Below are 18,511 nucleotides of genomic sequence, written 5' to 3'. Positions count from 1 at the left end.
TCATTCTGCCCAAGGAATTATTTATTTTATTTAAAGCTTTATTTAAGCTATTGTCTAAAATTCCAGAACATGAATTTTAGACCAACTTTTTTAATTAATGGGAAGTTATATAGCTGTTATACACTTCCAGTGTTTGATGAGTGCCTTTTAGCAGCATATACAGAAAATCACAACTTTTCACCCCAGATAAAGTTCTCAAATTTTCCAGAACCTTGTTCACTTGTTACAATGCCTTGCCAATTCCTTTACGTTGTATAAAGCCTTTTAGGAGGGAACAGAGTACCTCAGCCATTTTACTGATCCAAATTATTATGGCAGCAGCCAGGCTCCATATCACTGAAGCAGCCAGGCTTCATATCATTGAAGCTGCATGACAAAAATCTGAAAAGTTTAAATGGGTTTGTGTGTGAGGTCAGTTTTTAGGTACAGCTGTAGTTTTGTAACTGGAAAGAGAGGTGGAGTAGGCTGGGTTGACTGGTTGACTTGGAAGATCACTGAGCTCAATGTAGCTTTGCAATAGTTTATTTGGGACAGTGATAGTTGCAATATAATGCAACCACTGAGCTCAAGTATTACATGAGAATCAGCTGTGACAGTCTGCTAGGCATTATGCCCTTTGAATCTCCTGGAAAACTGAAAATAAGGATGGAGCTAATTGGAATTGCTGTTAGAGAACCACTACATTTACGGAGGGAAAGGAATGACTATTGTAGTCTTTCTTGGCCATCTTGCACAAAAAAAAAAAAACAAAAAAAAAACAAAAAAAACCACCTGTTTAAGTAGAATTATTCTTCTTTAGGAGCTGAGAAATTTGAGCTTTTGGCTTTCGAGTGATTTATTTTTGTGTAAACAAGTTTTTGTTGTTGTTTTTAAGTTATTAATTTCTTGAGATACCTTATTTATTTGTTTTTTTTTTTTTTAATTCGAAGCTATATTGTCTCATTAAGCTTCATACATCAAAATATAATGCTAGCATTAAGTGAAAACATATAAAATTGCAAAGTGAAGTTATAACCACACTTACTCTTGTGTAATAATTGATACCTAAAGTTATCTGTCAAGTAAATGCTCATGTTGTAATAAGGTACAAATTTGCTTTTATGATGAATTAGAATTAACCCTGCACCCTGTTTCTAAGTTGGTTGCTCTCTATTTCCATTCCATACCCTGTTGTATGCACAAAGTGAAATCCACAGGCCTGTAGTGGATGAAGCTAATATTGTCTGTGTCTTTCACTGCTGGATGTTACAAAAATCAATACAAAAATCTTATGAGCATTTTCAGTACCCAATTCAATAGAAAATATGTCCCATTTCTGCAGCTTTTGCAACATTGTTTGAGCTTCCAGGGCATGGAGGTTTGGACATACTTTTTATTGAATCAGGTCCTCAGTAATGTCTTCATATATTTTTAAAGAAAACTCAGGAGATACACACTGAAATAAACAGTGAGAATCATACAAGTCGATGGCTGGACTAGAAAGCTTGAATGAGGATGTGAAGACTGAAATCTGGCTAGCAGCAGTTTCTCCTGCAAAAATATTTTATTTTTAACATGATGTCTGCTATATCTGGTTGTATCAACTACAAAGAATGTAAAGATAGTGCCTTTGGCACTGCCTAAGTTTAAAAATATATACCCACTGATAAACCATCAGTAGATATTTTAATAAAAATAATCATGGTTAAGTTATATCCTGCCTATTTTACTAGAATGTACTCTTTTTTTTTTTTTTTTGGTTTGAAGCATTCCTTAAATATTTAAGAGTATGTATTAATCTACTCTTCATTCTAAAAGTCTGATTTATGTCAGATTTATGTCAGTTCCATAACTATATGGTGCAAGTGCCTGGAAGATATACGCCATTTGAGAAAAAAGTCATTACTTTGTGATAAACGTAAGATGAAAGTGATGCTTCTAGGCAGAGATTCAAGAAAATTTCTGGAAGGCCAACCTCCTTGTCAGCTGAAGGCACCAAAGCATTCAGCTGAAAAGGAAGCTCTCCTTTCCTTTCATTGTCTTTATACACACTTAACGTATCCCACAATAAGTATTTAGTGGAAAATTGCCTTTTGCATTCTCCTCTGCATGAACTGAGGCAAAAATTTGTTACACTTCTAGTGGGTAGTTATGACTAATACAGACTTCAAAACTGTCCTCATTGGCAAATAGGGGGTAATAGGTACTGAGTCCAGTGATACCCATGAATGATAAGAGAGATGTGCTGCTGTGATTTGCTGACATGAGATGTGGTGACTATGTTAAAATAACTGTAAGTTTGTCATGCCTTTTCAATAGTAAAGCAGATGGAACCTTTGTCTGTCTAGCAGTACAGTTTCAGACAGGCTGAGAATCTGAATTCTATCATCACTCATCACAGATCTCCACCTTCTGTCTGCTTCATTAGGTCATATTGGTAATGTAAAGAAACTACAGTTCACCTTCAAGAACCGAAGCATTTTTTTTCCACATCTTCTAAATTGGTTTTAGCAGTATTAACAGTACTGTCAATGAAGCATATTTGAAGGTATCTTATGTTCTTGGAAAGATCTAACTGAGAGTATTTAAAAAAAATTAATTTAATATAAATGTTTTAGCAATAATAGGGTCTCTTTGCTAACATCTAGTGAAACTTAGGAATTCAGTAGTGAGGTAAAATTACTTTATGTCTCTGGTTGTGGTGGTCAGCATACTTAAATCTGAAAAGGGTTGTTCCAGTAATGATATAATGCAGTGGAGGCAGATCTTTCTTTGGAGAAAGATCTTTCATGTTTACTCTTTAAAGACCCAGTTCATCAGATACCCAAAATGTTTTTTTATATACAGTAGGAATCACATTATTTTATTATTATATTATATTATATGAATTATATTTTTATTTTATTTATTTTATTTTTTCTTCTGTAGATCAGTCTCCACCATTCTTTCATTATTCCTTCTCAGGGCTATAATTTCCAGGGTTTTTCCTGTCCTTGTCAATCCCTCTGTTGTTTTCTCTGTTTCTCTCACACAGTTACACATAGTATAACAGTATAATGTAGCAGATTTTACCTTCTCTTTGCCAGTCCCCAGAAAATCTTTACAAATGGTCTAAGACTACTGATGTGTGTCTGTCTCCTGGGTGGTGTTTTTTATTGTTTTGCCAATTCCTAAATAATATGAAAGATAACTCTAATTTTAGTTATTTCTTAATTTCTTTTGGGGAGTAACCTTTAGTAATATCACAAAGCATGAATGTATGTAAAATAAATAAATTTTGTATTCCTTAATGATATGTTTAAATATAATACATTTCAAAAGGCCTAGATGAAATAACACTGTGCTAAATTTAGCTTTCTTTTGTTAGTGACATGTATGTGATGTTTGTTTTACAGTTATTCAACCAAATTTTATGCGACTATATTTCAGCCACGGGATTGTTTTTGAACTGATTATGGGGATTATCATGTTGACTATAGGAAACTTGAACTGTTTTGATTGAATACATATGCCTTAAGCCTTGTTTCTGTTAACAGACTATATAAACAAAACTTATAGAAACTTACACTTCTTTAGGATTCCAATACGCCTCACAATCAATTTAATTATATTCAAAGACAAACATGATGAATACATTTGTAAAAACATTCACTTTTATCTTGAACTTTACTGTAGACTTCTGGAAAAAAAAATCTCAAATATGGGCTTTAATAGAAGTCATTCATTAAATAAACTATAATAGTATTGATAAACATATATTTTGATTTTCTTAAGATACACGTCATTTCATTTATATTCTATACAATGATTTTAAGAATAAATGTGTTATTATTACTGTTAGTATATAACTTGGCAGTGTTTGCATGGCTGAGATATTACATAAGTTTATGCAGACTAATTACAAAAACAAATTTTTGTTTAGTCAAAATACAATCAATTTTACTAAAGCAGGTAAACTAATAAAGAAAAAGAACATCTAAATGTACTTATCCATGTGAATGATATTATTTATTATTTATAAAGACACTGAATTCTTTGTTTTCTATGGGCATATAATGTTCAATATCTGGAATAATAGAAAATTGGTGAAAATGAATGGCTCAGGAGTAATATTTTTCAGAAGCTATCAAGCTACATTTCACTTTGCATTTTATATATACATTATTTATATATTTATGAAAGTCCTGTGCATATTAATGTTGTCTTTTGGGCAGATACTTCCCCTTTTTATTTTGGTAATTATGAGACCATTGCCAAAAAATAAAAATAAAAATAAAAATCTTGGCTCTCCTGGCAGGTGTATATATCCTCCACTGTGGAAGTATCTGCATTGACGTAACATTTAGTGAAAACACAATGCAGAATGAGACCTGAAAAATCAAATTTTGTGGTGTGCCAGAGGAAGAAAGCATGAACAAACTGAGTAGTGTTTCTTCTCCTTAGCAGTTTAGCAGTCTGTTCCTGAGATATTATTTTCTGGAACTATTTCTTTTCACCTTCGATAACATTTTTTTTTTCTTTCCGTCATCAACGATTCTTCTGGTTTTGTATCTTGCAATCTGTTTTGAGTGGTAACTTATCACTAATTATTTAGGTAATTAGTGTAAATTTAAGATGGCTAAGACACCCCTAACATCAAATATAATATTACACACCAAAAGGTAGCAGCAATTTTTACATGATCTTCTGCAGTAAAACCCAATTTTTATCAAACAAAAGCAATATGTTTTTGAAAGAATCATTTTTAAGAGCAGACTAAGCAGTCAAGTTACCTAATTCATTGGAGAATTTTTCATTTCAATTATGACCTTGAAGTCAGTGATGCTTGGAATGCCCCTCAGACCATGTCATGGGTGCTCTAGTAAAGATCTATCGTTAGATCAATTACTAAAAGCAATGGAACATCTGATCCTACCCTTGAAATTAACCAGGAAAAGTAGGTCAGCACACCTTCAGCTGACACAATGAAGTATTATGCTCTCAATGACCCAGGAAGGAAAGCCCTAATGATTGATGGGAAGAGAGATTTAAATAAGAAAGTTGAAGCACACTAGAATTAAGCACGTCAGAATGATCAAGCAACTCTAGACAGCCAAGTGACTTCAGATAACAGAAATTTTGGTCATATCTCATTCTCCACCTCCCTCCTCCACAGAAAGTCATATTTATGATCAAATGCAAATGGATTTAAGCTTCAAAGATCCAACAGTTTTTCTAAATAGTAGTCATTTCTTCTCTTTCTCTCTTTTTTTTTTTTCCCGTTTGTTTTTGAATAATGCTATTTGGCTATCATTAGCTCTCACAGTCTCTATATATGTGGTAGAAAGACCACTGCAATCTCTTCTGAGCAGTTAAAAACTCTAAAAACGATGTCAGAATGAATCCTGTATGTTATCGCCACTTTAAAATATATGAAATCTATTTTCCAAATACACCTCAGAGGCATTACTCCTCTTTGAATTAAAAAGAAATAGATAAACAAAATACATGTGGTAATACAAGAATATCAGAAGTATATGTATGTGTATATATATGCATATTTGCATATCAGAACTATATGCAAGTATTTTTAACTATTCTGTGGTCGAGAGCTGAGCACATATTTATAAACCACTTAGGACAGCTTGGTGTTAGACAGGAATGCAACCTCACAGTACTCTAGGAAAGGCATCATAAAAGCTCTGTATTGTTTTTTCCTTTCATTTCCATTAGATTTAAATTAAAATGGTACATACTTGTTAGAAGTAGACTTCCAGAGAAGATGCTACATACATTCAAGTTATTGTTTAAGGACTGTGAGTAATCTTTGTCTGTGAAGGCAAAAGGATTTCATGATCACTTTTTAGATCAATAGTGAGATAAAAAGTGTGTCTTTTCTGAAGTGTGTAATAGATTATGTAATGCCTTTCCCTAGCTTTCTTGGACGAGCAATATAAGCAAAGGAAGGCTGAAGGATCTTGGCAGTCTCTGACCAGACTGATGGCAATCTTTTTGCCAAATCTGAAAAGAAGACTAAATTTGCACTTGCCTTTTCTATGAAGAGTGCCAAAAATCATTCAAAGACTCAGCAACAGTACTTTGAATAGGCAAGAATTTTAGGTAGATATTATATTTGTAAATATGGGGCTCAATTGTTTTCAATTAAAGTGATCTAGTTTCTGTATTCAGCAATTAAAGGCATATCTGCCACAAGTTATTTATAGTTTAGAACTGGAAGTTTACTGCATCAACTATTTCTTGGACTACTAGAAAGAGAATTTACAATGTGCTGTTTTTCTAAATAACTCACTATCGAGGGAAACATTGCTTACTTCACTGAGCATTTAAAATGGGTATATAAGAAATATGAAACACCTGTACAGAAGATTAAATTGAATGTCATAGAGCTTGAATGACTCCAGTCCTTAAAATCTGCTGTAGAATTGTTCAAGTTTATGTTGTTACAGCAACATCTGTGGACTGGACAGGGGGGTCCGGAGTGTGAGCAGAGACTGCTTCAATGTACTTCAGTACCACATATATTTTATCTATGTTTTAAGTAGTATCTAAGGGCAAATATGTAGTTGGACCAACAGGTTAACTGACTCTGTCAAGCCCTATTAACTGTAGCCTTAAGAATAAATTGCTTTCATAGACTATGATTTGGGTTCTGCCAAGTAAAATTCCAAAAATTTTGCATCAGTTTCCACCAGTTTGTTGCTTTTCCTCTGGTCCTTGGCCTTTACAAAGGGTGTTTTAGTGGACTTTCTTTTTCCAGAAAACCTGTCAAAACCATGGGAAAATAATTTGAATTAAGACTGGAAGAAATCTTCAGATCTCTCATAATGTAGGCTTGAAAATATTTTTTCCCATATGGTGTTCTATGATTTCTCTTTCTTCTTATTAGATTGCTATGCCCACTTTCTTTCTTTCTTTCTTTCATATTGTGATTGAACTTAAACTTTTGATATGTGAAGTAAAATAAACAACAAAACAAATGGTGCTGCATGTGAGTAAATGTACTATACAGGATTGTTAGCCTGATCTAACTCAGTTATTTTACATAAGTCATATGGAACTCATTTCTCTATTTGAACAGCATCCTGTGAATTTAGCTGTACCCTGCAAACCCAAAATATTCAGTACCAGCCTATTCATTTATATCACTAAGTATAGCACATTAGAGTGATGAAGAAAACAACTTTTCAGCTCTACCTGTCCTTTCAGTTCATTATCACTGAGGTAATCAGAAATTTCAGTAAACTAAGCACGATTTAAGTCTCTCACCCCAAAGGAGATTTGCTGATTCACGGTATAAAAAGCTCTTAACTTTCACAGTTGGTATTTTCTTAACAAGCACAGACCACTGTGCTAATAAAACAGGTATTTTAAGAAACTGCAGTCTCTAATATTATTAGTCAGTCAGTGAAATAGACATCAAGCCTTGACTTGCAAAAGGAGTTTCAAAATAAAACAAAACAAAACAAAACAAAGCATGAAGAGTCTACATGATGTAGTTATATACTGAGGCTCAGAGGGAATATTTCTGGATTATTTTCTTACTCTTCTATTTTATTATTATTATTATTATTTTTTTTAAGAAACATCAAAAGTGGAGTGTTTTTTTTTGTTTGTTTGTTTTATTATTTGCCTTAATGCTTCATGGAACACTTTCATTTTCATTATGTATAATATATGATAAAACAGAAATATCTCCTTGAAATTAAGATTTTGTTTGAGGTTTGTCAAATTGTTCTTAAAAGCCTCAATAAAATAGTGTATCAAGCACTACAAAGATCAGGTCATAATTAAGAATGGTGTGATTGGAGTACTAATTAAGTTCAGGCAATGATTTCTCAGTACACTGGAGATAAAGCAGAGTTTTAGTTTAATTAGACTTTGAATGCCAAGGTTTTGATCAATAATAATTAAAAGACCATTTGCAAAAGCTATATTTATATAATTTATAGTCTGATTTTTCTTTTCTTTAAATATGTCAAAGCCTAGTGTGTAAAAATTGTTGGGATTCTATGTTAACACCATCAAAACTACTACTCTTATATATATGTACATATAATACTTATTTAATAGCTTTAATTTTCCACATAAAATAAAGTTTGTTTGGTATTAGTTGGTTTGGATTTGATTTGACAGGTGTCAATTTAATTAACAATCAACGAAATGACATTCTAGATTTGCTTTGGATAGCAGTTCAACACATTACATTGATTTTGTATTATTGGGCTAGGTGTTGTCATCATTATTACTGTGTGCTGTGCTTCAGGAAGAGTTTGAATTAACCAGTAGAATTTTAGTATAGAGTCTTTTTATCTTTTGGCATATAAATTATTGCCATAGTTCAAAAGTGAACGAAAATGTTTTGTTGGTGTTGTTCTTGATTTGTGTTTTTTAAAAATATTTTTGTATTAAAATTATTCAGACTAAAATGCTTCCAAACGTTTTAGCTTATTTATATACTGGGATTATTATTAATTATTATTATTATTATTATTATTTCTTAAAATCTACTTTATTCTTTTGGGAATATAACACTAACATAATGTTAGCTAATATTTTTAACATCAGGGCTGAATTTAGGTGGTTGTTGACCATCTTGTCTTTCAAGCTGTATTTTCTATAGAGTAAAAGCAGCAGTTAGGACAATTACAGGAACACCTGTACTAGTGAGTCATGGGAACTGCTCTAGCATGAAGCCAGTCTCAGCATGGACGATAAAAGAATGCTTAAGTATGTTCAAAACCTCTACAACTCCAAGAAATTGGATGTTTTGTACATTCTACCTGTCTGTGGTTCCCTCAAGAGAGAGTCTTTTCTTGCAGAAGTGACAGAATTTGAGAAAAGTATAGACTTCTTTATACTTTCTATCCCAAAAGAAATATTAATTACCTGTGAAAGCTGGATCCTCTTATAAATTTAGAAAGTTTTGCAAGGTGCACTGCAGGCTCAAACCAGTATAACTTCTAGTCAAAATGAAAGGCTGCAGATATTCAGATCTGAATAGTGATCTATTCTATATCAATCTATTTTTATGAATAATAAAGATTGTAAAGGCTACTGTGAGAATGGAAGTGACATGTCAGCAATACCTGTTTGCAGTGTGGTTCAAATTAGACTCAACTCATTCAAAGGTCTGGAGACTCAGTACTAAAACCATACATTTTTACCAAATCACAGAATGGTTGAGAATGGACAGGCTCTTCCAACCCCTTGTTCAAGCAGGGTCACCTAGACCACAACTCTAGAAAGTGTTAGTTCCTAGTACATTTTAAAAATTGGAAAAACAAAAACAGAAAAAAAAAAAAGACTAAAATATTTATAATCTGCCCATACCCAACAAAAGGAATATAGGAATTGTAGGAAACTGCAGGAATTGTAGAAAGAAAAGGTCTTTCCTTGCCTATATCTTCCTGTCATGGAAAATATATTTACTTTGTGAGAGTTCTCTCTGGTCAAATGTGCATGCATATATCAACTGCAATTCAAAATGAGGTTAAATTAGGCAAAGTCTTTCTAAACATGTCTTTCTAAATAAGTATAATATAGAAATACAAACTTTTTAAAATAGATAAAAATATGTAATTAAAGTATTATCACATAGCCACTTTTGAGGACTTTTTTCAAGCTTTGCTTCATTTGAATTTCACATATTTGACATCTTGTTTTCAAAATTCATCTGATTATATCAATATATTACATTATGCAATAATAATGAAACATGACATATTTGAGCAGAATGAGTCTTCCTGGTGGCATGTCAAACCTAATACGTTCCAACTCAAAGTTCTTTAAAACACATTTGTTAAACCTCTATTTAAAAGAGCTGCCCCTGCTCAGATTATTTGTATTTGCTATCACTGTTCCTTCTGTTAAGTTAAACTGGGTGTTTTGCAACCTGCTTCTCTTGGGTCAGTTAACTTTCACTTCAAGTCAATGCAACAGAAAAGAGAAATGTGCAAAACCTCATGGGTAAAATGAAGAACATAACATCCTTTCTTTTTTTTGTACCTTCCCTCAGTTTTGAAAATACACACCTAGGTTAATGTATACTTTATTCCAGTAGTAATTATGATCCTACACATCTCTTAGTAATCATGATGATTTACCCTTAAAAGCTGGGGCCAGGAAAAGGACATTGGAAATATTTAATGAGTGAATCTTCTAGAAAAAATTGCAAACTACTGCTGATGGGATAGACTTTTTTGGGGATGAAAAGTTATGTCAAGAATTCCTGACATAAAGTTTAATTTTTTACCACTCCAAGAAGCCTGAGCTAAAGACAAAACAAAGATTTATGTTGCATAATAATAAGAAAGAACAATAAATAACTGAATGTTGTTTTAAGAAAAAGATGTGTTCTTGTTCCAGTTTTGTTAACTGCAGAAAGAAATCCCGAACATTTTATAAAGATTCTTTGCCAGTCCAGAATATTTAGACATTGATTTAGAAAAAATGATTACTTGCTACTGTTTTTTACTTGTTTATATTGCTGTATGTGAGAACTGTTGCATTTCTCCTTCACATGCCACTGCTACACAAAAAAAAAAAAATAAAAATTACAGGAGACATATTCTATTTGCGGGAGGTGACATTTCATCAGCTTCTAGAGTTCTGTTGAGTCTTGATAGTTCATTCAGTTTGATAATTAGTCTTTTTGCTGAAGTAGCTTAGGAAGCCTTTGTCTGATGCCAGTGTTTTCCTTTGATTTTCCTTTCCTTGTTTCTTTGATAAGTAATTTGTGACCTAGTTTTGGAAACACTCTGTTTAGGAAAAAAAAAAAAAGGGGAAAAAAAAAAAAGAAGGTCTTTTAAGGGTTGCATACCTTATTAGTTGCTTATCCGTTCCCACTCTTCATCCTAATAGAAGTTATGCATGCACCATAGCAGACAAATGGTTCACTCTGCTGAGTGGATTTCAGGCTTCTCAGAAAGTGAGAACAACAGCAAAACCATAGCATTAATCAAAATAACTGCAGAAGATTATAGTAGGTCCTGGCACTGTGTGGAAAAAGAAGAAACTCTAGCAACTTCTGTACTTTCTGTTGTCTTCTGCAGATGGTCTATCTTTTCCCAAGACTCTGCTTTGGAGTGAGAGCAATCTCCTTTCCACTGGCAGACCTCAACTAAGTATTAATTGGAAACTTAATGAAAAAATAAAGCACTGGCACTGTGAACTCTCTAATTTAAATACTACTGTATGTGTGCAAGAAGTGGGAAGGTAAAGGGAAATATAGAGAAGGACAAAAAATTATGAATATAAGATTATTTTTTGCAATGTGTTTTTCTGAGTGTATGTGAGAATCATTGAAATGCAAGCTGACAGACCGCTGAATATTTTTTTTCAGCTGTAGTGGGGTGAGGGGGTCATTTTTTGTGTGTAGGTTATGAACATAAATGAGGTGACCTATACAGAAGCCTCACTCTCCCTTATACAGGTGGATAGACCTGCTAGCTATCATCTTTGCCCCAAAAGTTGCATGCGTAGTTAAAATACAAGCCCTTTCAGAATAGTAAACCATCTACAAACCTTCAAGAGATAAGGATACATATTTTTCAAAAAATTAGTGTTGCTGGTGTAAATAAAGCATATTTTTCATTATTTTCTACTGTAGAAGTGAAAATATTCCTGTCCAATTGTATTATATAAAACAATAACCCTGAAACAAACAAACAAAAAAACAACAACCACAGATTAAAGTGAAATGTCTGTCAGCTCCTTACATATTGACAAAATAGAAATATTAATTACAAATATCCATGAAATATGTCTTTAAAGGCTATTAGACATATGAATAATTATAACTCTCCTGAAAGGAATGCAGTGTTTGATTTTGTATCTTCTGCATATAGTCAGCTGTTTCTGTATGTACAATTTATACAGTTTGTTACTGAATTTTTGGGACAGATCTTTTATCCTTTGCTTTCTACTGGGGTTCAGGATGCCATTTACTTTTTGTTGTATTGCCTGAGTTGATTTTTGTGGGGGGCATAAGCATGTTCCCTGATTTATTATTATTATTATTTTAAATATATTTTTACATGACTAGATTTGCTAGCCAATGGCCATATTTCAGTTTGTCACCAGACTTCCTTCCAAATGGCAGCATTTTATAAAACGTGAAATCACAATACCCAATCATTCAGAAATATTGGGCTACTTCAAATTTTTATAAGCTCTTAAATTTGAAGGTGATCAGGGTTCTGAGCTTGCATTGCACAGAATAATTTAAAATTATTGGAGCACTTCACATATTTTTAAAACCACTTCAGCTAGGAAACGATGGGGTTCTAGAAATATGTGGCATATAAGGATGTAAAATTATCAGGGAGCTTAAGTGCTTCAGTGTGAAAGTGATCAAGGTTCCTTGCTTGCACATTGCAAAGCAATTGAAAATTACTGGAGTGCTTCAAGTGGTTCATGTTTTTAGAAGAGTTTTAGTCTTTCCTGCTAAAATACTCTTTAAAATTTTGAACATCTCCAATATTTTCAAATGTTGAGTATCCACCTGTTATCCTGCTTCTCTTTATTTTGAGTCGTTGTTTTATTTTATTCTTTTTTTATTCTTTTTTTATTCTTTTTTTATTCTTTTATTCTTTTTTTTTTCTTTCAGAGTAAAATTGAATAATCTTGAAATCTTTTAGTTAGAGACACATAGCAGCTTTTCTGAACTCAGTTGTTCTATTTCTTATGAATAAAGCTGTTCAAGATATATATTTTAATAATATTGGTATTGAAAGCTGACATCTGAAATCATGCATTTGACATTATTTATAGACTACTTTCCAATGGTAATTTATTTAATTTAAAATTCTATAAAATGTTCTTTTTGGATTAGATTTAATTTATCTTAAATTAATTATTTTTACTTTTAATTTTGTTGGTTCCCATCTTAATTACTGTTAAAATACTACTTGTTTTTTCTCCCTTTTGTGTGCCCTTCCTTCCCTTCCACTCCTTGCTGTCTTCAATACACACACCACACAAAACACTGTTATATCATAACTCATTCTCTCAGAGCTCATTCTCAGTACTGTGTTTTGGTAGAACTCACACTGGGTAGATTTTTGAGCTGGATTTATCATCCACACAAGAGAATCATAATAGTTCTATATTTTAAGAGGGGAAGAAAAAAATCCTATAAAGTGCATCATTCTGCAATGCATTGTTTCTGTATGTTGAATTTATGACTGTAAGAAGGAAATCACTTGTGTTATACAGATATTCTGTTGTGTGCATTTAAAAATTTAATTCAGTCTCTACCATGATATTTGTTTTACTTAACTGTTTTCATGAACTTTGCTTATTTCAGGTACATATTTCCTTACCTTATCTCTACTATGAACTATTTTATTCAACCATTTGCTTCTTTCAGAAATGTAAAGAATCTATGTAGTCTGCTTTTTTATTCTTATTTTTTCATTTTATATCTAACTACAGTTGCAGTGGCAACTTGTTAGAATTAAAAATCATGTATGTTTTTATTTACCTCAATGTTGCATATAGGAACTCTATTAATAATAAACACTATTTCTCAAGGGGGAAAAAAAAGGAAAAAAAAGTCTTATTTAGTGAGGGCTTTAAAATGTCTGTGCAACAGGATGAAATCCTGGAATAGCGCAATCATAACCTTAAAAACAAGCAACTAGAAATTACTTGTAATAAATATTTCAGTTTTTTGAAGATCAAAATGGACATATTACATTGTTTAACATAATGTTGCATTCATTTCATGTTACTGTTTTCACTTCTAAGATAACTAGAGCAGCATAATTCCTAGCAACTGATGTTGCCTGCTGATTTGAATTGGCTGTTTGGAAACTTTATAGTGTTTGTTATTGTTCCTTTGTGAGAATTTTAAATTATGAGATGCCAAAAAGTGCTTACTATGTAAGAAAGGTTTGGAATTAAAAAAAGTATAATCTTGTACATGTTCTATGTTTGCTGTCATGAGTAGTGCCCTCCAACCTTTATATGACTCATAGAAAATTAAAACAAATGATTTTTATCTTAGAAAATCACATTAATATTGGCTACAGATATATCCATATCAATAGCTACTATTAAAACAATATTTTTGCAATTTTGGAAAATGAAATAGCTATTGCAGTTACAATTGTTGGGATAAAGAAGATAGATATCTATAGGGATTGAAAAGACTGAAATCTGTAAACACTAATATAAAAATTGTTTACAGTGTTAACATTTATCAGAGACAGAATTTTCTCTGTGTTACAATAAATCGTGTCTTATTGTACAAGTGTCTGGCCTGTATTTTCCAACTCTATTTCCAAGTATTAAATGTGATCATGAGGAAAAAGATGTTTGTAGCTCTAGTTTATTTTAATCAAACTGATTAAAAACAAGCAAAAAGCAAAGCCTTAAGCATACAAAAGTACCTCTTATGCTTCTCTCACATTTAGTTGGGATGGGGGAGATTGTCTCCAAGTTCTAGGAAGACATTTTCCAGGGTAAACATATTACAAATGTTTAAAATGCTGATAGTGTGTGCTTCTACTGTACTACTGTAGTCTTTTCATAAGAGATATGTCTTTTCATAAGAGAAATTACTGTATGAAGAAAATAAATGTTTGGCCATGTTTGGAGTGTATGTGTGCTATGTGCATAACTGTAGCATTAATTCCTTGATATGCACTGTGGAGATCAACAGAATGAGAGGATTCAAATTGACTACCAAAGTAACAGGAGAGTAATTCATCAGTACCTCTAAACCTCTAAACCTAAACCTCTATTGCCAAAATTCACATTGCAGTAGCTGGAAGATAGTCTGGAGAGAAATATTACTTTGTATTCCTCTATTCCTGCCTCCCTTTTTACTCTTCATAAGGATTTACTGCTATCTACCATCAAAGTAAGGATACTTCTCAAGGTAGACTTTTGATCTTGGTGATGATGGCCATTTTCAGGCAGTGCTTACCAGTAAAATGAATAGCACATAATCAGTGCCTAAGGCTGTTCCTTAGAACTCACTAATAACGTCAGACATCTCATAAATTTGCTGCTGAAAACAATCTCCATTTCATGTATGTGGGCATGTAGTTCTTTAATTTTCATATACATACCAAAGAATTTAGATAGTGTGACCTAATTATTTCTTGCAATTTCACCATCCTTCTGTTATATTGATAAATCTTAGAACTGCTTGGAGGGTCTGAAACAACATTTATAGAAAAAAAAAAATCTATTTAATAAACACAGCCATATGACCTGCCTTTTTCAAAGTGGATGTATAGCTTTTCACCCAGCTGGCACATGTGCTTATATATATATATATATATATATATATATATATATAATTTTTTTTTTTTTCTAGTAGGAGACCCATGTGCATGTTGAAGTTTTTGGTTTGTGTATTTTGGATTTTGTTTTGTTTTCTTTCTTATTTTTAATCAAAAATTAGTCTAAGGCTTGTGGGTTTGTTTGTTTGTTTTTCCGTTTTTCTTCCTCAGGTCCTTCTAGTACAGTTACTTCACTGTTAGGGACTTGAGCAAGAGGACTCAACTCCTTTAGCACTTCAGCAGGAACAATGATGAACAGTTATGTATAAAGAGAGCATCCTAAAGAAAAGACATCTTGCCATGCTGAAGGTATCATTTTCTTTCCCTTCTGTTGCAAATTCAATTCAGTTGCCATCTGAACACTATCATGAAGAACCAAGAAAAAAATAAATAAAAGTGGCCATTACAAGAGGAGATTATAACAAAATTAGAGAATTCAGAAATGTTGATAATTGTCCCATAGTTTCTGAAATTCTGTTTTTCTAACACTTAAGAGGTTTTCTGTGGCACTACTTAGCATGTATAGACAGTGGTTTGTTGACATACACATAGACAGAAAAAAAAAACAACAAACACAAAGAATGTAAAAATGAAAGAGTATTAAACAGTAAAAATGAAAGAGTATTAAACAGTAAAAAATCAACAAAAAAAAACACCCTATGGTTTGAGTATATATTTCCTTCAGTGTTAGACTTTGGATACTGAAGTGAGATTGAGTGCTGATTTCAACAAATAAATTAACATTTTTATTTCTGCACATGATATATTAGAACATAGATGCATTTCCCAAGATATTTTACTATACGCAGCTTCCCAGACTCTTTATTGAAAATGTTTTACTCAGTATTTGGAATACAGGCTGCTTGTGATTACTCAGAAAACACTGTTTCTGATGTCCTGATCAGATGGAAAATCTCAAAAAAAAATTCCATATCTTGATTTTGCCTGAGAAACTAATTGTTACAGTATTTTATCAACGTAAATTTTAAAGAGAGAACATGTATTTAAAATAGACTACACTCATAATAAATTTTTAAATTATTTGAAGATAGTGAAAGAAATATATTAATTTAGTTTAAAGTCCATAGTTTGAGTTACAATAAACTTTTGGCAAAAACTAGACAAGGTTTGTATCTTCTGAAAATCTTGTTAGCTGATAAGTATTATAGGCACTTCAGTGCACTTTGTAACTTGTTGATAAAATGCTACAATAAACATAGCATTGTAGAATCATTCAAGTTGAAAAAAGACCTCTAAGATCATCTAGTCCAACTTTTTAATATAAATTTTACCTAGGGATATTGAAAGCTATAGTAATGTTTTAATATTCTGAATTATTAATAAATTTTAGAACTATTTATTTAAATGCAACCTTATTATCACTATCACTATCACTATTACTGTTACCACTAATACTACTAGTACTATAATAACAATAACAATAACAATAACAATTATAAATTATATATAAATAATAAATATAAAATATATATAAATAATAATTATTAATGTTATTATTATTAATGTTATCCTTATAACTTTCCATGAAAAATTATATGTTTTTTGTTATTATTGTTTTAATTGGAAAACTTTTTGATTAAATCATCTTTGAAAAGACCTTCTGGAACTGGAAGCAGGTGGAAACTCACTGGAGACTCAAAATATTTCTGAAATGTTTCATAAACAAATATAACTTAATCAATACACTTTTTCAGTAACATTAATATGATTAATAATATATTTTATTTTAACAGAATTTGGTATATATTTAAAGGAATAAGAGGCTTGGACCAAACCAGGACTTTTTTTACTTTTGAGGAATAAAAAAATCAATCTGTTTTGCTACTGTTCATTATCTAGGAAAGAGCAACACAAATATTCATTGCAAACTTTTACATGTTATTGATATTTAAGAAAAACTGAAAATAAGAAATTAAGAAAAATGAATGTTATCATTGTCTTAAGGGATAGAATGTATCTGATCTTACAGAACCCATAAGTATTTGAGTAATGAATAATAAGTAGTAGTAAGTCTTTAAGAAAATGTTAGAAAAAAAAGTGTTCAGTAAAGAAAAAGGTGGTGGTTTTGTTTATTTGTTTGCTTTAAGTAGTTAGAGAATATGTATTATTCTTATTGCCTTTATCTGCAGAGTGAAAAGAGATGGGCTTCTTCCATTTACTACAGTATGTAATTTTTAATTATCACCAGAGAAAAAGGTCACCCTGTTAAATTAAATAAATGTCACAGAACAGATTGTTCTTCATGTTTTTGTTTTTGTCTGGTTTTTGTTTGTTTGTTTGTTTGTTTCCTTTTTTTTTTTCTTTTCTTTTTGAATGTAAGACAGTTTATTCTTTCCTTAACTTTCAGTACACTTGATGGGATGTTTGGACTGCAATGAATTCATCTTCACAGTAGATAAAAAGTAAAGGTAAAAGACAGTTTGTTGTCTCTTTCAACCTATTTTTAATACTTTTTTTCAACATTTTTAACATGGTTTCCTGTGGAAATTAGGCTTACATAGTGAGTGAATTATTCCCCTACACCCCCCAGTTTAACCCAGTAAAAGCAGTGGTGGATAAACTATTTGGAGTTTACTTTGAAGCTGAAGGCCAGAGAAGCATCTCTTTTATCTTCTGTGTGGTAGCACCAGGAAATGAACAAGATAATAGACACTACTTTTGACATTCTACAGCACTGTTGTCTCATGCCTATAGGGGATAAAATAGCAGGTAGAACTTGGGATGTGATCATTAGAAGGGTTGGGTAATGCTGCGGAACAAAACACCAAGAGTAAGAAACCAGGCTTCATTAAGTCCCCTAATTATAATGTTGCTTAAAATATTACATATCTAGCTCTATAGGAATCCAGGTTCCTCAGTGTTGTCATCCTTCATGCAAGAGTGTCATGAAAATGCAATCAGGAGTGTTTTTAAGGAATTTGAGACTGAAATGATTTTAAATAAGACAGGTACTTTTATTCACCCAATAAGTTGTGTAAACAGCTGTGAAATACATTGTTGGGAATTGCACAAAACAAGATATTTGATTATTTACTAATTTATGTATTTATTTATTGTAACTTGGCAGTTAGCTTAGCATGGAAAGGATATGTCCAGTGCAAATTCTGTGCACACAGTGAAAATATCCACCAAAGTGCTGGGGCGTGCTCCATATTTTGTTTGCTGTAATCACTTCAGTAATTAAAAATAAAAAAGTACCACTTCATATCCATGCATTC

The 18,511-nt window shown here is 31.9% G+C and overlaps 1 long non-coding RNA gene across 3 annotated transcripts in view; it reads left to right on the top strand.

The window, feature by feature from the left end:
* Positions 1–18,511, top strand: part of LOC310893694 — a 39,072-nt gene that overhangs the window by 7,382 nt on the left and 13,179 nt on the right. For all 3 annotated transcript variants that reach the window (XR_014579214.1, XR_014579215.1, XR_014579216.1), the window contains exons 2-3: positions 15,444–15,581; positions 17,641–17,701. This is a non-coding gene — a long non-coding RNA (uncharacterized lncRNA). The remainder of the gene's footprint in view (positions 1–15,443; positions 15,582–17,640; positions 17,702–18,511) is intronic.

This window comes from Anser anser (assembly GCF_964211835.1).
Source record: "Anser anser genome assembly, chromosome: 2".
Lineage (NCBI taxonomy): Eukaryota > Metazoa > Chordata > Aves > Anseriformes > Anatidae > Anser > Anser anser.
Note: the sequence above shows the minus strand (reverse complement) of the source record. Positions and strands in the feature narration are given on the sequence as shown.